Genomic DNA, 18238 nt, shown 5'->3' with positions numbered 1-18238 from the left:
TTGTATATTCTGCTTTCCAGCTGCATCTCAACCTGTTGGTGGGCTGTTGTCACTAGAGGTCTTGCTAGCAGTGTTGGGGAGGATACATCACCTTAACTTGCTGTTACTGTCTCTTCTGTGCTTTCTGTGTTTTGGGCTAAGCAAAGTTGAGCACAGGCAAAGGTGTTGTGTGTAATGTGGTTTTAAATGTGGTGCATATCTTTGGGTATAAAGGCTAGGTGGAGTTGTTCCTAAATGTACTTCAGACAAAGCTTTTGAGTTGAAATAACCTGTGCATTTAGTTGTGAAATCTACATTTCCCTGGGCTTTTGAAGATGCTGTGTAAGTTACTAGAGAAAATGAAATGGCACCTCAGGACACCCCCGATGGTCACGTCCTTGGTGTCCTTGGGAAGCGAGCGTCCGACTGGAGCAAGGCAGAGAACTGGCGTGTGTATAATTTCAGGAAGGTCTTTGACCTCCCTTTCCCTCTGCACTTCAGCCCTCGGCCATCCCTGTTACCTGCTTGTGAAGAGTTAGAGCCAGCTCTGACACAGGGCTTACCTGGGCTCTGCGGGGCAGTCTTGCTTTAATGGTGGCAAAGGCTGGAAAATTAAAATAACCTGAAGCCCCTAGTCTAGAAACTGCTCTGTCAATAAATAGTTGTTTGGTCACAGTATTGCAGCAAACTGCCTTGCATGGAGTACTCTGGATCGCTCAGTAAAACCTGTTAACCCCTGTGTTCCTGGCTTTACCTTTCTCTCCTCCTGAGAACCTAGACATTACTGAATTTCTCAGCAGTGTTCTTCTTTGTAGCTCAAACAAGTTCACAACTTGGAGGCTTGGGAAGCGGTGGCTGTGATTCTGCCTGTTGCAACATGTACAACAGAGAAGAATGAGCACCGTGCGATTCACAGAAGTCTCTTTGCATCTTCCTGGTTCACAGTTTTCTTGAGCATGAATTTTGTATGGAGAATGAGATTTAATCAGGTGCTGTGCTTCGGAGTTTAATTCCACCTTCGCCTTAAGTGACAAACCTAATGAAGTAAGGGATGGCCGCTTAAATGACTAGGTGAAGACTCCCTCATTTACCAGGAGCGAGTAGGTTTATTGTCTGCTTCCTTCTTCTGAACTCATAATCCTACAAAGCTCTGCCAACAGTGTGTGGAGGGCAAGCAAGGAGAGCTCCTGAGAATGAGCTTACTCTTTTGTTGTTCACCTGCTATTCTCATTAGCCTGTCAAAGAAACAGTGTTAATTTACTTCACAAAGGTCTATTGAAGTGAGGAAAATTAACTTGGGAACAAATAACTGACTTGAAAGCTAAGCTGGCAGCTGACTTGGTTTTTCTCAGCTGTGTTATTTATACTGTAGGTTATAGTTTGGGGGTCTGTTATTTAAAAGGAAAAAATATAAAGCTCTCTTGATAGGTTTTATCAAGTGAACCAGATTAATTTAGATCATGTACAAGGAATCATTGCCTTGATCTGGAGGGGTCTTCCAGAGGGACCACATGCCTGCAGCTTTGTGTGTGCCTTCACTTCAGCACACCCATGTATGGTGCCGCTGGTTTTTCCTGGCCAGCGCGCCCATGCAGCAGCCCCTTTCCTCTCTGATTCCTCCTGTCACACTAGGCTTTACTCTCTGCCTAGCACTGGCAGATTGCATGGTTCCTCTGTGTGTGGATGTCTCCATGACTCCTACTGTACCTACTGCTGCACTGCCAGATTGACTTTTCCTATCTGGAATTGCCATGCAGGTGTAGCTGTTGGCGCTCACTTCCCTTTCTTACCTGAAAGCCAGTCTGTAGGAATGGGTTATCGGGGAGGAACTACAGCACGGGAGATGGAGTAATGCAGAGCAGTGCGGGACTGCAGCGGCACAAGGGTCTCCAGCAGCCTTAGATCCTGCTTTCAGTAAAACAAAATCCTGCATTTCACATAGCTATGAGGAAGTTTAAACATTCAAATGTGGCAACATGATGATGTGTGTGTTGGTTCGGTGGAAACATAACACAGTTTTTCTGCTTAATGAAATGATCAGTCATGCTTGAAAAAAATATCAGATCTATTTTATGGTACTGGATAATAAGCTTTTCCTACTGCAGTGTGGCAGGGGAGATGGAAGTGTTGTTGTTGAGCGTGTTGACGGAAATTGCATGTGTTGCAATTGCATAAATGGTCACTGGCCCAGAAGCACTTTCAGCTCCTGTCACCAGGCGCTGCTGCTCTGCTCAGGGGCTTCCTGAGCAGTGTGTGGGTCCGAGACCTCATGGCTCCTGCTCACAAGTTTTCAGCTGAATTGTTAACTTTGTACAGTTGCTGGGCAAGAGGACCATGGATGTAAAGGACTCAAATAAGGTGGCGGAACAACTGTTAAAACATTGCCCGTGCTTTAACAAAGTGAATAAGGTGTCTTTGGATGCTTTTTAGGTTTCCCTTTCTACAGGAGTAGTAGTGCTTCATACAACATTTACTGGAAAAAACCCTGAAACACTGATTTGCCAGGCACCTGCTTATCTTAGATGGTGCCTTGACACAAATTAGCAAACGGAGCCATTGACTAATATAGCTGGCCTTTTGGTTTTGCTTTTGAACTGTCTGGTGCAAGTGTGTGCTTCAGTGTAGCTGTGAATAGCATCCCTTGATCTTATTTGTCAATTCAGTTTTGCATAGCAACTCCGGAGTCCTTTCCTCTTCTCTTAGCTGGGCTGTTCAGGTCACAAGTTTTAATTTATGGAGAGAGGAAAACAGAATGGGTGGTTTCTTTTGATGATAATTTTCACCATGACTGAAATCATTACTGCAGAGCTCTTCCCCTTCCCTCTACCCTTCCCAAGCTGGGACAAATCAGGAATACTGAGGCTTTTGTGATAAGGAATTTTATTGGCAAGCAGCATATTTTTGTTAAAAGCTTGTTAATCAGGATTATCTAACGTAAGAGGAGCTGCTGATAGCTGATTAAATACAAATAAACACTGGATATTTCATGCCTCTTCAGCTGGATCTGCAATGACATGACACATTTTGTATTTCTAAACCAAGTTTATGCTAAAACCAGATGTGTTTCAGAAGGTGCTTGACTTTGCTGTAGAAGCAGACAAAGAATTGTAGTACAAAATGAGCAGATGACTCTTCAAAAGAAACCTTGAGATGTGCATAGTGACATAGAATCATAGAACAGTTAGGGTTGGAAAGGACCTTAAGATCATCCAGTTCCAACCCCCCTGCCATGGGCAGGGGCACCTCACACTAAACCATCCCACCCAAGGTGACCTGGCCTTGAACACTGCCAGGGATGGAGCATTCACAGCTTCCCTGGGCAGCCCATTCCAGTGCCTCACCACCCTTACAGTATGGTGGAGTCTGGCCCCAGAAGCAATACCTGAAGCAGGAGCAGAAGTGGTTTTACTGGAGACAGGTTAAGTGACAACACTGCAGTATTTATAGTAGCTGAAATCCCTGAATCAGAAGCAGCATTCAAAACCCCAGATGGAGAAGGCTTAGGAGCCTTTCCCCCTAACAGAAAGGTGCCAGTTTTGGCCAGTTCATTATCCAGTAATTGTACTAAAAAAAGTAGACTGCTTGCTGTATAAACCTACTCCAAATGAGCTTAAACACCCTCTGAATGCCTGCAGTAGATCTCAGTGCTGCATTGCTGTAGGCAGTGCTGTTCTGTCTGACCATACAATTTTCTGATCTCAGTTTTGAAGCAGAAAATCTCAGAAATCCTGGAGTAAGCTCAGAAATGCAAAATGTGCCATTGGCCAGGTTCATCTCTAACTGATGAGAACTGTAGCAATGAAGCATTTTCGCCTGTGTGCGATGTATGACACTGTAAATAAAACTTGAACCGAGACCTACTTTTTTCTGCTGCAACTCTGTAACTTGGCTCAGTAACGCAGAGATGTAATGCTCTATTTTTCTTGTGCTATAAGTATATGTAACTTGGTAATGCTGCGATGCAGTGCTCTATTTCTGATGCCTGTGGTCATGGGCAGCCAATTGCCTTACTGACTCACAGAAGAGTATGTAAGGATGTCTCTCCGTTTGCTTGTAATGTCACTTCCATAAAATCAGAAGTGTTTTTGAAATGGGCATGTCTAATTTGCATTCCTAAAGAATTATGTAGGTTCCTTGGCACTGCAGGCTTAACTTTGATTTACCCCTGGCACTGGCTTATGTTGTTGAAATACCATGTATTGTTTGTTTAATGGGATTCTTCTGTTTGTTCAGGTTGTGAAGACGAGCTGCTGCACTGAGAATCTGAAGAAGGGAGTTCTCTGTTAAGACTGCAAGAAGATACTACCACCTGGTAAACACTTCCTTAGTCTTTGCTTTGTAGAATGTTTCTTTGTTTTCCATAATATTTTAGGCCAAGGAGCACAAAGTATTTTGATCTGTCGAAACCAAGAAGTAGTTAGTACAGGTTTTTTTCCTATGATGAACTGTAGCTTACCAGACAAAAGGCTCAGTAGCAGTGGATGACATGGGGATATTTAAACTGCAATACCAAGTGATTACATTCCTACTTTAGCAGTAGGAGAGAAAAGGACTAGTCCTTTTTTTATGTGGTGGGATGTTAAACATAGTCTCTTTGCCTTCTTTGCTGAGACTAATACAACATGTCTGTACCTCTTACTGTATAAAGACTCTTTCAAGTGTGATAGTACAAACACTGATGCTTCAAATCTAATGCTTCAGAACCTCTTGAAAGAATAAAAAGGAAACCTTGACATAATCTAGTTTAGAAGTTGAACATCGCTAAACATGCTGATTTGGGTGACCAGGTGCTTTGGAAGATGCCATTAATGTGCTTGTCTTATTGTATGGGTGTTTGCAGCATTATTTTCACTGAAAACAATATATGATAATAAAACTAAGGATGCATAATAATCCACAGGTATTCAAAGTCCTCTGTAGTTTGTGTGTAGGTTTAGAATGATAAAAGGATCATCAGTGAAGAGCTGTGACTGCTTAGTAGCATCTTTTGCCTGTCCATGAGTTAAAACGTAGAGCAGCTACCTATTACAAGGCAATCACAAGAAAACAGGAGAATTTAGGAGCTCTGAGTATGTTTTGACACAGCTAAATCATATGCTCATTGATAGTAGGTACCAGATTTACAGCTTACTTCTCAGTTACTTAATGTTGTAAGTGAAGTAGCAGTTTTCAGTATGGGGGAAGACATCCCCAAAGCTGTAAATTAAATATGCCTTCAGTTTTCATCTATGACTGCACCTCACTATATACCTTCTGTAGAGCTTGAATCCTACCCTTCTGTTTACTTCTGCCATTTGAGCTACAGAGCTAAGTAAACTCCTGTGAAGAGAGAGTTCTTAGTCTGGAACGGGATGCAGCTGGGACCAAGGATGAACGTGGAAAGTGGCAGCATTCTAAGCCAACCAGGAAACATTAAGCTTTTATAACCCAAATATTTACAGATGCTTGGTTAATCTTTGCATGCCAGTTAATTTGCCTAGATGTTAGAAGCAGTTGAGGATAACTTTGTGAAGCTGTGTTGTGTAGCTGTTGCTAATAACCAGGCTTCACAGAGAATATTAAAATACTTTGTTCTGTTGCTCTGACAAATCTAGATTAATGATAGGAAAGTTTTGAAGGCTTGTAATGGTCAATAATGTGCAGCTGTCAGCAGTGACATAGTGAAAACAAAGTCTGACTTCATGCAGTCTATTTCTATATAAAGATGACTTGTATAGTACAGCTATTTGTGAGCAGTAATTTCAAGAGCTTTGTTGCTTGGCTATGTAAAATAACAACTCCTGAAACTGAACTGTGTGTGAGACACCTTCCCAAATACCCAGTTTGAAAATGCATGTCCCTCAATTTACAGGAGAAAGAACCTGTCATGTAGTTTGTCGCAATTTGAGGTACTGAAGCACTGTTACCAACACAAGTTTGGAGTCGCATTGAAATTACCTGACAGTAATTTTTAGGTTAATCTTTTGGACTATTCTGGTCATATATGATGTGAATAAATAATGTGTGTCTGTCACTGAATTTAAGTGCATAGCTTGTCCCATACAGAAAGTTGAAAAGCACTTTAGCCTAGTAGTGAGGGGTCCTCTTTCCATTTCCCTGCTTCAGCTCCTCTTCCCACCCCATCATTCCCCCATCTGTCTCTGAGAGAAATCTTGCAGGATGGCTGTGCTGAATGAAACTGGGTAATTCTAGACAGTAGCCTTTTGTCTGCAACTGTGGTAAAGTATTTGTCTGAATTCAGCACTTCCCCTAGGACCAAGAGCTGAGATCCTGCTGTGCTCTGCTGCATTTTAGACCTGAGCCAGGTGACAGCCCAGGCACTTAACTCTGGAAGTATGCTGAAAAGATAATGTGACAGAGGGACACTGCAGACAGTGTGTTTGGGTCTTGTATGGTGGGTACTAGACAGAAGTATTAAGCCCATTGGACCTTGGTGTGGTGCAGAGTAGCCCAAATGGTTGTACAGGACGTGCATGCCTATCTTAGAATCATAGAACGGTTTGGGTTGGAAAGGACCTTAAGATCATCCAGTTCCAACCCCCCTGCCATGGGCAGGGACACCTCACAGTAGACCATGTCACCCAAGGCTCTGTCCAGTTTGGCCTTGAACACTGCCAGGGATGGAGCATTCACCACTTCTGTAAGCAACCTGTTCCAGGTGGTATTTATTTTGGTTTCGATGTTTCATTATCTAAGACACTGAAGGACATAAAACATTTTTAAGGTTTTCCTGATTTTTCTTGCATTAGCTTTTCCATTAAGTTAATTTGTATGGGATTATTTTTGCAGAGTATCAGTCACTCACAAAGATCTTGATAATTATCTCCTGCTTTGGCATATAATCTTTGGTAATTATTCATTCTTATTTTATAGCCTTATCTCTCATGTGCAGCTTGAACTTGTCTGCATGCTTGAAGCTTTAAAATCTTTCCCTGCAATTTAGGATTGTTCTCCTGTAATGCTGCTGATGGGGAGGTGTTTAGAGCTGATTAGTAGAGCTTGTGCAGTCCCTGTTCCAATACAGATATTGCAGTGTTTGTGGATTAACAGGTTTTGCATTTTGGGCTTATTTTAATAAATATGAAAACACCTTCAGTATTGTGTTTGCAAAGTGGAAGCAAATGCATAGCTGTCATTTTCTTACTAAGTTTGAGAGCTCTTTGTTGTGGCTTGTATAGCTCTTTGTAAGAGCAGCGTTTGTCTGGCTGACACATCTTTAAATATTCTGCTTCCTTGTGGGGAGAAGCTTAAAAATCTCTGGTCATGATTTCAGGCTTTTAGTGCAAATTCCTTCATGTGTCTTAAAAAGAGCACAAAAAGTTTATTTCTAGTTGTCCCCATACCTGTGTGCCTACAGAAGGTTAGAAGTAGAGGGCATCATTCAGAAGAGATACTGTGTTGAGTAAGGCCACATTGCACGTGTTACATACAGGCTTCTGTAGGGCTTTCACTGTCTGGGAAAGTTATATAAAGTCAAATGTGCTCCAAGAAATACAAAGCAAGGTTTTGTTTTGCTCAGTGCTAAAGTTTTCCTCTATTAAAGAAGGAAGTGAGTACTTAAAAATGTGCAGCTTTTAATGTGTGCTTCCAGGCTGGTTTTCATTTGGGAAAACCTATGTAACCCATATAGAACGTGATGAAGTTGACGATGCTTCTGAGCAACTTGAAAAGCTTTTACTGCAGAGCCTACCAGATAACAACAGCATCAGTGAGGTTATATACTGTAAATACATGAAGAAAATTGAATGTCTTTGACAGCTGAAGCCATTTGTACTTCCCATTTGTGCCACAAGGTAAAAGCCATGTCCTTTGGTTGGGCTGCTTGAAATATACTGCTGTAGGTTTGCCTATAAATTCTATTTGCAATTCAGCACAGCTTCTTGAGTTGATCTGTTGTCTCTGTGAAAGTGGTTATGTTGAAATGGTTCTTAGTATATGGAGGTTAAGTGCATTTTGTGCTTTTGACACTCACTATATATTTTTTGTAGGAATTCTGAGCATTTTACTGGCATTCTACCGGTATGTATTTATGTTGTATTAATGCTGGTATCTAAGCCCAGAAAGAAGAAAGCTGGCAGGTTTTTAGGCCAAACTGAGCTGTCTCCTATACTTTTGCTGTATTTTATCTTGGGGCTTGTTTAACTTGGCTGGCTGTGATGGCATGGGAGTAGATTGAGGGGCTAAAAGCTTTTGGGCAATCCTGTGGTTTTTAAAGTCTAATAGTCCATAATAGCAATGAGTGTAAATATTCTGCTTGTGCTGACACAATGTGATGTGGTATCTTTTTCTCTCATAAAGGCCATAAAAATACTTAAAACCTTGACTGAAGATGGGAGTAATCTGCAAGTGATCAGTGTCAGGGTTTTGCTTTTATTATAATCAAACAGAATTCAGTGTAGAACTCTTCCAAACTCTCCTTCCTTTACATGCAGTAGTCCTATTGCAGCAGTTAGTAGAATAAATATAAAAACTGAGGTTTGAATCTGATTTAATGGCTCATTTAGTAAATTCTGTTCTGCCTGAGACTTCATCCATGACAATTTGTTTATAAAGGTAAAGCTGCTGTTTTTCCCCATGAGTAAATAATTGCTCAGGACTACATGAACTGTTTAATTTTGTTTGGCCAGTGAGCCTTTAAACCAAAGGCATTCATTAAAGGGTTGTTTTGACTTTCTGAAAAGTCACTTTCAGACAGACCAGGAAAATATGTAAACTTTTCTCATCAGAAAGACATCTGACCTGAAAAGCTCTGTGTGTTGGGACAGGTGACTGGACTTCACATTACGTTTTATGTGACCTGTTCTATTAGGCTCATGTCAGATACTGCTTGTTTCATTTCCTGACTTACAGAAGGACTTGTAAGTGCTTGTTAAAGGACATTTTTAGGTTTTATGGGTCTTTTTTTTATTGGGGTTTGTTTGTTTGTTTGTTGGAGTTTGTTTTACCCCTCCAGGGACTTGGACTGCTAACGCGTAGTCCTGCAAATGTGGTTAATACTCAGCTTGCTGCTTGACCACAAAGCTGCAGTTTTATTATTTAGAATCGTAGAGTATCTCAAGTTGGAAGGGGCCCATCAGGATTGAGTCCAGCTCCTTGCTCCTCACAGGACTGTCTAACCCAAATGACTGAGAGCATCATCCAGACACTCCTTGGACTCTGACAGGCTCACTGTTGTGACCATGGCCCTGGGGAGCCTGTTCCAGTGACCATCCACCCTCTCAGTGAAGAACCTTTTCCTCATGTCCCATCTGAGCTTCCCGTCATGCATCTTGGCTCCTTTTAGCTCATTGTGGAATTAATTTTGAAGATTATGGGTCAGAAATAGTGTGCAGCTGTTGTGACTCAGTATCCCTAAATTTCATTGCAGGGAATTAAGGCCTTGTTGTATTACTTTTGAGTTTGGGGCTTTTCCTGACTGCTGCACAAAGCTGTTGAATATACACAGTGGTCCCTTGGAGCTGGGCCCAGATATCTCTTGGGTTTTTTACCCTGTATTTACAACTTTTGTGCATGCTTCCATCTATAATGCTACCCAGTAAACATTTGAGGTCACAGGTTAAAATAACACACTTAAATTCCTCCTTTCTGGACAGCTAGTGATAGATGCAGTGGTTTTGAATATTCTTGTTTATCGTTTTTACTGGCGTATCCTCACCCTTGTATGCTTTGTATGAGAATAATTTCAGACTCTTGTTACTAGAATGTTGCTGTTCAGCTGATCTGAAAAGCTGCTCCCAGCCTTTTTCTTTATTTTTCTGTACAATTTAAAGTGAAACAGTTTTTATAAATCTTTTCATGTAGCTGGAGCTCAAGGCACTCCTGGACAAGCTGGAGGCACTTTCAAGAGTCTCTGTGCTACATCACAGTTACTCTGGCTGGAGCGGAGCTCCCCTGTCCTCCTCAGCAGAAGCGGCTGCTTCTCACAAGGGTCTGTCAGGGAGTCACTATTGCACAGTGTTGCCTCCTGGTTTGTGCATGAGTTAGGGCTAGAGGAGCTGCTTAGTGAGACTTTGGACTTTGGAGTGAGAGAAGGACTTACAATAAGCTGTGTGGGTATCCCCTATAACCTCCTCAGCCTTCTGTCCTGGTTTTGTGAGAAGCATGTGGCAAAACTTACTGTTGTTAGTTTCAATAGGAAGGGCTTTTTAGGCTTTTTAAGAGGTAATCTGTGTTCTTTGAAATCTGGAATAAACAAATCCAAATGCCTCTGAGCAGCAGAGATACTGTCTGTCATACTTCCATAGCTGTAGTGTAATCGGCTTAGCTCTAACTTCATCTTTCAGTTTTACCTGTCGGAGCATTCACTAGGGCTTCAGCTTTCAGTTTCTGATATTGCTGAGGAACCAGTTTATGGTTAGAGCTCACTAAACCCAGTGAAAATGTTTTAGGTGCTACCCATTTCTCTGTTTGGTTTCATTTTGTGTTAGAAGTTCCTCTCTGTTCATGTGACCTAGTATAGTCTAGAGGAAGGTGGGTTACCCTGAGTGCAGAAATCTACATTGTGAGAAATAAGGGCTCCTCTGTTTAAGCATTACTGAATAGGGCTGTGAGTCTTTGGGTTGCTCAGAGCTGATCATACGTTCGTAATAATGTTGAATGGAAAAGCCCTATGACCTTTTCTTATCTTGCTGTTTTTATTATGCAAGTGGGTGAGTGTTGCTGCAAACTTCCTGGGAAAGGGGATGGCTTCATTTCTGTTACGCTGCTATTGAGTCAGAACTGGCTTAAACTCTGTTATATTCCAAAGAAATTATATCATTTGTATAGCTTAGATAAAAAAGTTGTTGATTCACTTGCTTGGTATTTAGGATCACTTCACAGCTGGGTGTTAACAGCATGACATCAAAGGAAGCATCAACTGCAGAAAAATAGCAATGCTGAGTAGTCACAGGGAAGTTAAACATGGAACAGATGAAAACAGCAATACTGTATAATGTTGTAGAGGTACCTAGTATCTCTTCCTAGCTTAGAAATACTTAAGTACTTATTTGAGGAGTGAAAACCTGAATGTTAGAGAGTTCTTCAGAATTCTGCTCATGTCATATATCCAGTACTAAATCACTTCAGGATTTAGATTTATGAAGGTTCAAAAGAAATACAGGAGATAATGTGCTACCAGAAATAGCAAGTTCAGTTTGAATCATTGGCTGTCAGGCACAGGACTCACTTCAGCAATCCTTGCAGTCTTTTATTTTTTCCTTGCAGAACAGGAAGTTTTGTAGCTTGGACTAAAATATCCAGCTCTACCCCCACCCAACCACCACAAACAAAAAAAGCCCCAAACCACCCCAAATTAAGCAACCCAACAAGTCCCGTTTTTGTTTTCCTGAAAGTCCTTATTTGTCTCCTGACTACCCAACATTTATGACCTCCACTTGTTTTGAGAGGTGAAAAAGTTTATTTGGAAATACTTAAATTAACTTTCTGATTTGGGCAAAAAATCCCTTGTACTTGGTGTTCAGCTGGCAGCTTTTCTTTCTATGTAAAGCTGTGACAAGGTGCAAAAGTGAGTGTTATGATAGTTTGTTTTACTGTCTTCACTAAGCCAGAGTAATGGTTTATTGTGGACAACATACCTGTAGGTGGATGAAATAAAACTTATGCTGAATGTTAGTCTTCTATATGTGTGAATATCCTCTTATACCTCAAAAGTTTTTCCTTTTTTTATTAGTATATATAATATAACCTTGTCCCCCTCTTGCTAATCTGTAGTGCAGCATCTAAACCTGGAAATATTGTCTTCAAAACAAACCTGATGGCTTTGTTACATTCCTCTCAAAGCCTTATCTTCAGACTAAGCTTTCAAGAAACTGGATCAGTGCCTTGTGGACCTCACTTGGAGCATGCAGAGTAATTAGTTGCACTCTTAACTTAGCACAGGGAGCTAAGAGTGTCACTTTACGTTTGGATGTACAGTGTGAAGAGCTGTAGTTGTGCAGAATGTGAGTTCTGTTGGCATGAACGCATTTTGATCTGTGAATAAAGGACAGAAAGCATAACAGGTACTGTTGGCGGGTGTCTAATACAGGTTGAAAACTGCCAAGAAACCTTTCATGTCACATCACCATTTCTATCATTTAATTATAAGCCTAAACCACAGATTTGAGTGTAGCAAGTAATACAAGACACTGACAGAACTGAGAAATTATATAGGAATTAGGAAGGCTTAATATACACATGGACTTCTAAGATGCAATTCAATTTCAGAAGGGTAAGTGGAAATGAGTGGAGAAGAAAGATTAGAGCTGAAGCTTTCTACAGCCAGAAGTCAAAAAGGTGGTTTCATAGCAGGCAACCAGTAGATTTGCTTTCTTACACAGACCTGATGTCACTTTGCAGTAGTGGTAGACTGCCTTTGCATAGACTTACTCTAATGTTTGACGGCCATACAGATACAGAATAATCTTCTTTTAGAATCAGTGATGTTAACATTGGAGTTGGCATCCATTTAGCATTGAACCCTGGGTTCAGCTGCCCTGAAACTTCCTTTGAAACATGATCTTAGCTATGATTTATTATTTTATAGCTTAACCATCTGTTATTGTTACTAAAGTAAAAATCAAGTTTTATTACTGAATATTTCTTAGTGTCCTTTTTTTATTAACCACAAAATGTGGGATGTATTTGACTTGTGGTTCCGGTTTGGACTGGGCTTAGTTTTTATGTTTTAATTTGTGCTTCTAAGAGCCAACCAGGTTTTGGAGTGGTTTCCTCAAACTTAATTTGAAGCCTCTAACTGAAGCAAGAGAGCAGGAGTGACTAAAAACTGCCAGAGCAGTGCTTGAACAGCAGTAGGCAAAGGACAGTTGACGTTCATGGACTGAGAACATGGGTGCTGTAGTCCACCTCTGGCTCACAGAGAGTTCCAGTTAGTGATGCTTACCAAGGGGGGAAATCCTATTGCAAGCTTGGCCTTCTAACAAACAGCTGGAACATTGGCTCTGTGAAAGCAGCAGAGTGGGTTGTGTTTAGAAGATGACTACTAAAGCCCTGGTACCTAATACTTCATGTGGAGTACATGAATCCTGTGCAAGCTTTCGTTAGTAAGTGCTGTAAGCTTTATGAAGCAATTCTTCCTGAAGTTCCCTGACAAGCTGAGGTGCCAGTCGAGTACACAGAAAGTAATTGAGATTCTTATTGCAAGTTTGTTGTCAGCTCTTTCTTTCTTACTACTCCATGTTTTCAGTTCTAAATAGACAGAAGAAGGTGAGTGTTGGAAAGCCTGCAAGATCACCAGTCTTGTAGCAAATCTTGACTGACGGTTTCTGATGAGCCTATGATTGCATGTAGGGGCTTCTCAATCAGTTCAGTCAGGGTCGGGCAGAAGACACTGGTTTCATACTGAAAGTTAATGGTTTGCTTTTTCTCTTCTGAAATCTGTACTGCTGAGTTAAGCAGCATTGGTTCACTAGGGATGGATGCCCAAACACAAGGCTTAGTGGTTAACCAGTTGCTAATTTTTCTCAAGTTTCATTATCCACAACGATGCCAAATTTACTTGGCGCATCTTTTCTATTTGGGTACCATTTGACTTGTGTCAGCTACAGGCTTTTCCTCTGACAGACTGAGTGGTGGTTGGTTTTGTGTTCTGAAATGAATAGCTGCAGTGTAGATGATTTGCTGCCCCACTATAATGGCTGTAGACATTTTTCCACATTTGTTCTCCAACTGTTGTTACAACTCTTTCAGTTCCTGTTGTAGTTGGCCTGAAATGTTAGGATATGCTTTGGCCTTTTTCTGCTGTGGTGAACTTAGGCTGCAAGTCAAGGGAGGAAGCTGTGTGTGTAATAAAGATTCCTAGGATGGGATGCATTAATCTTTTTGCTGTTTGACTCCATAAAATTTGTATAAAAGATGACTAAACAAAATCAGTGAGCTGTTAACCTGTTAGTAAAAGGTAGTTTTCCTGCCCAGAGCTGCTTCTCTCTGTAATATAACATTAAATACTTGGCTGCTTCAGAATCAGAAGCAATTGAAAAACTGCTTGGTTCTGTTATTTAATTTTCACTATGTATTAAATTACATAGTATATGTGGCTCATCTTGTGCCTGTTGCTCTTCTGTCTGTATCAGTCTGGAGATCCAAACCTGGAGAGTCAGTCAGAAGGAAGCTCACATGCTTTGCAGGTCCACTGTATTAACTGGGAGAACCCAGGTAGCACGCTCTGAACTTGACAATAGATGATTGTTCATTTAGATACTTATGTGTCTGAATGAAGGTGCACCCAGAGTGCAAAAATCATGTCAAGAATCCATCACCCCATTGATTTCATGTGTGGACATTTCTAACGCATGCTCACTGGTTATTTGCTGCTGACTGCTGGAGACCTGCCAGTCAATTCCTAATCCATTTAGATAGTGCTTTATTAGATTGTGTAGTGCTAACCTCTACGTTTAAAATACTGTGTGATGTCAAGTCACACTGTGTAAAAATCAAATATCTATCAGCTTGCCCAGTATAAACCAAGTTGATAGCATCAGTCTGCTTTGCCTTAAGGCATGCTCATCAGCGCTGAAAAGATAGGAATCCAGTTAATGGATTCTTGTACTAACATCGCTTTGCTTGGTATTGATGATCTCCTGTGAGGAAAGGCTGAGAGAGTTGGGAGTGTTCAGCCAGGAGAAGAGAAGGCACCAGGGAAACCTTATTTGTGGCCTTTCAGTTCTTAAAAGGGGCCTATAAAAAAAGATGGAGAAAAGACTTTTTAGCAGGGCCTGATGCAGTAGGATGAAGGATAGTGGTTTTTAAAAGATGGCGAATTCAGGCTGGATGTGAAGAATAAAAATTCTGTACAATGAGGGTGGTATAATACTGGCACAGGCTGCCCAGAGAGGTGGTGGATGCGCCATCTCTGGAGATACTTAAGACCAAGCTGTATGTGGTTCTGGGCAACCTGATCTAGTTTGAAGATGTCCCTCCTCATTGCAGGGGGATTGGACTGGATGAGTTTTGGGGGTCTTTTCCAGCCCAAGCTATTCTGATTCCATAGTCTAGTTGACCTGTAATTCTCAGCTCTCCTGGTTGCTTCCCTTTTGCCTCATGGATTTTCTGGGCCTCTTTTCTCCTCTTGCCTTTGTTATCACAGGAGTCCTGGAAGACTTTGTGAATTACTAACTTTCACTGATTCATTGAAGCCTTCAGGACAAGCTACCTGAGCACTAGCACACCTTCTTTGCAGGTGGCAGGTGCTTGTGCCTAAGTGCAGGGTTCTGCCTGGAAAGACCTGAACAACTCTAGGATATTTTTTCTCTAATAAATGTATCAGTTGGAAGCTGAGACACTTCTGTTTAGTAATGAGCTAATAATACTGTTAGGAAACATATGTTAGAAGTCCCAAGCCTTGCAGCTGTACTGTTTTTTTTTTTTCCTGTTACTTTCATATTTATTTCTATAGTCTGGTTATTCCAATGAATTTGGACTTCTTTTTGTTTATAATTCAGTGAATTATGTTGGATTCCCACCTGAAGTCATTTTAGCTAAAGTTCTTGACAACCCCCCAAAATTAAATATCTGTATTTTTCAGTAGAATTTTTTAGTGTTTTAAATGTTTTTTCCTACTTGATTTTTCTTTCACTTTTTTTTCAGGAAATCAGCTGTATGAGGTAATGGTGGGTTTAACTTTGATTTCAGTTTCTCTATTCACAGTGTCAATTATGTTCATTCCTGGCCTGCAAGGGATCATCGTTTCCCAGTCAGTGTTTGGTTTTCATTGCTTTGTCTCAAAGCATGAATTGAGTGGTCTGCAGTCTTGAGGAGGGAAAAAGCCCTCATATTTAATACATGCTTGGTGAAGAGTGGGTGAGTTTTAGGGAGTTGCAGCTCTTATGATGAAGGTGGTGCTGTTAACCGTCATCTTGTCCTGTAGTACTCAGTGCTTAGTGCTGAGAGAGTAAAGGGAAGCTGGAGCCAGCTGGCAAAAGAAAGAGTAGATGCTACTCAAACTTAAATCCTAGTCAAGGGGTAAGCCTCATTGAAAGAGGTGTGGACACTGGAAAGTATGGAGGAATAGATTTCTACAGTTGTAAAAGTGCCTGACACTTGTCATCTTGCTTATGTTCGGTGCTCTGGGGAGTCGTTCTCACTAGGGTCTCCACTGCTTCGCGCCTGTAGTGCTGTAGATCTTCAGAGCCTTTCCTAGCTAATGTCACAGTATTACTTCCTATGAAACTTCCTGAGATGCTCTAATAGTCTGTATCTTCTCCTTCCAACTGTACTATAAACATAATTATTTCAGCAGCCTTAAGATAGTGGTTGATAATGTGAATAGTGGGCTGAGACGGTCCGAGAACACTTATTTTCTTTAAGCAAATGGTTTTCAGTGGTGACTTGAAAATGTCTTGTCTAGGGGTTAATATTTGAGAGCTGATTTGTGGGGTTGAGTAAAGAATCTTGTCTTACTCAAAGCAAAGTAAAATGCAAATGGAACAAGTTGCCACTGGTATTTTATTGCAGCTTTGACTCTTTAGTAATAAATTCGTTAAGGAGTATGTGTTCTTATGGATTATCTAAAACCAGCAGCCTTTTTCCCTAGAAACATGTTTGTTGCCAAATAATTGTTCCTTATTATTTATATGCCTAGAGATAAGACACAGCTCTGCATTCTGGTTTCCTTAACGTTTTCAAAAGTCACAGTAGCACATAGATCCGGAATGATGTTTATGAAGTAGACCCAGAAAAATAGTGTAATGCCTGGAACAGATGTTTGCTTGCTTTGACAAGGTCATGTAGCATTCATTACGTGTAAGACTTTTGATGTAAAAGACTGAACTTTCATGATCTCTTTTTCTTTTAAAACAGACTGGAGGCCAAGAACAGAGTGCAGCACTGGCTGTAGGTAAGAACTGAAATTTAACCTGCTTGAAAACTCTCCTGACATATAAGCAGCAAAAAATACCCTATAAAGGGAAGAAAATGGGACTGTGCTGAATATTAGCAATTTTCTCTTCAGGGACTGATTTTCCTCCATTTGCTTCTCCAACTTTGGAAATTTGGAGTGTTCACTGAGAAGTCCTGATCTGTAACCTCATTCATGCCTCTCTGTGGTTACAGATACTAAACCAGATGCTTGAAAATGTTTGGTTCTCTGCACAGCACCTCAGCACACAGCCTGGTGGTGACCTTGGAAACCCCTTCACTATAATGATGTGAAGAAGCCCCATTGTTTCAATAAAGGCATTTTTAGTGTGCACAGAGTACAGTAGCTTTGCCACATTTAAGAACTTTTCCAGTAGATTGTGCTTAAACTGCTTGGAAGATTTGAATGAAGAGATAATGTTTTGGTGGTTTTTCTTCCTCTGTCTCTTCAGTAAAGTTACTGTGTAACTGAGCGCCAGCACTTCTCCTATGTAAACAGGCTGAGAGAGTTGGGCTTGTTCAGCCTGGAGAAGAGAAGGCTCTTGGGAGACCTTAGAGCAGCTTCCAGTGCCTAAAGGGGCCTACAAAAAGCTGGAGAGGAACTTCCAACAGGGGCATGTAGTGACAGGAAAAGTAGGAATGGCTTTGAACTGACAGAAGGGAAGATTTAGATTAGATATGGGGAAGAAATTCTTCCCTGCGAGGGTGCTGAGGTGCTGGCACGGGTTGCCCAGAGAAGCTGTGGCTGTCCCATCTCTGGCAGTGTTTCAAGGCCAGGCTGGATGGGGCTTGGAGCAACCTGCTCTAATGAAAAGTGTCCCTGCCTGTGGCAGGGGTTTGGAACTGGATGAGCTTTAAGGTTCCTTCCAACCCAAACCAGTCTGTGATTCTATCAACTTTACCTCTCTTCTGAAGCAGATGCCTTGTGCCAGAAACCGATACTCTGAACTGGCTTGTAGGACTGAAGAGGTAGCACATGGTTTTAGCTTTCAGTTTCATAACCTGTTGCTTGTTATCTAAGCTACTGCACAGAGTGTGTTACATTTCAAGTTTATTGCGCTGTGCCAGCAGAGCAACTTATCTTCTGTCAGATTGGGAAGGTAATGCCACTAAATGGGAGGTAGGATTTGTTTTTCTTCCATTTCAGATTAATCATTGAAAAGCTTTTAGAATTCTGCAGAGCTGGTTAAATTGATTTGTCATCAGTTTTGTTGGCAACTGTGGAAAACATTCCCAAATGATGTCCTAACTACTTGAATACTCCATTAAGAATTAAGAACATATGACATTATAAATGTGTTAGTAAAGTAATTGTCCTGATTTTAGTGCATGATGGATGTATTAAAATAATTTGTTTCATACAGTTGCTGGGTTTGATGAGATTTATATCCCATTTTTGTCATTC

At 41.0% G+C, this 18238-nt stretch overlaps 1 protein-coding gene across 5 annotated transcripts in view; it reads left to right on the top strand.

Annotated features, from left to right (window-relative positions):
* Window positions 1-18238, top strand: part of CYRIB (CYFIP related Rac1 interactor B) — a 102199-nt gene that overhangs the window by 56413 nt on the left and 27548 nt on the right. For all 5 annotated transcript variants that reach the window (XM_065668953.1, XM_065668958.1, XM_065668952.1 and 2 more), the window contains exons 2-3: window positions 4213-4291; window positions 16777-16813. The gene's annotated coding sequence lies outside the window, so the exon portion shown is untranslated. The remainder of the gene's footprint in view (window positions 1-4212; window positions 4292-16776; window positions 16814-18238) is intronic.

This window comes from Lathamus discolor, chromosome 2, assembly GCF_037157495.1.
Source record: "Lathamus discolor isolate bLatDis1 chromosome 2, bLatDis1.hap1, whole genome shotgun sequence".
Lineage (NCBI taxonomy): Eukaryota > Metazoa > Chordata > Aves > Psittaciformes > Psittacidae > Lathamus > Lathamus discolor.
Note: the sequence above shows the minus strand (reverse complement) of the source record. Positions and strands in the feature narration are given on the sequence as shown.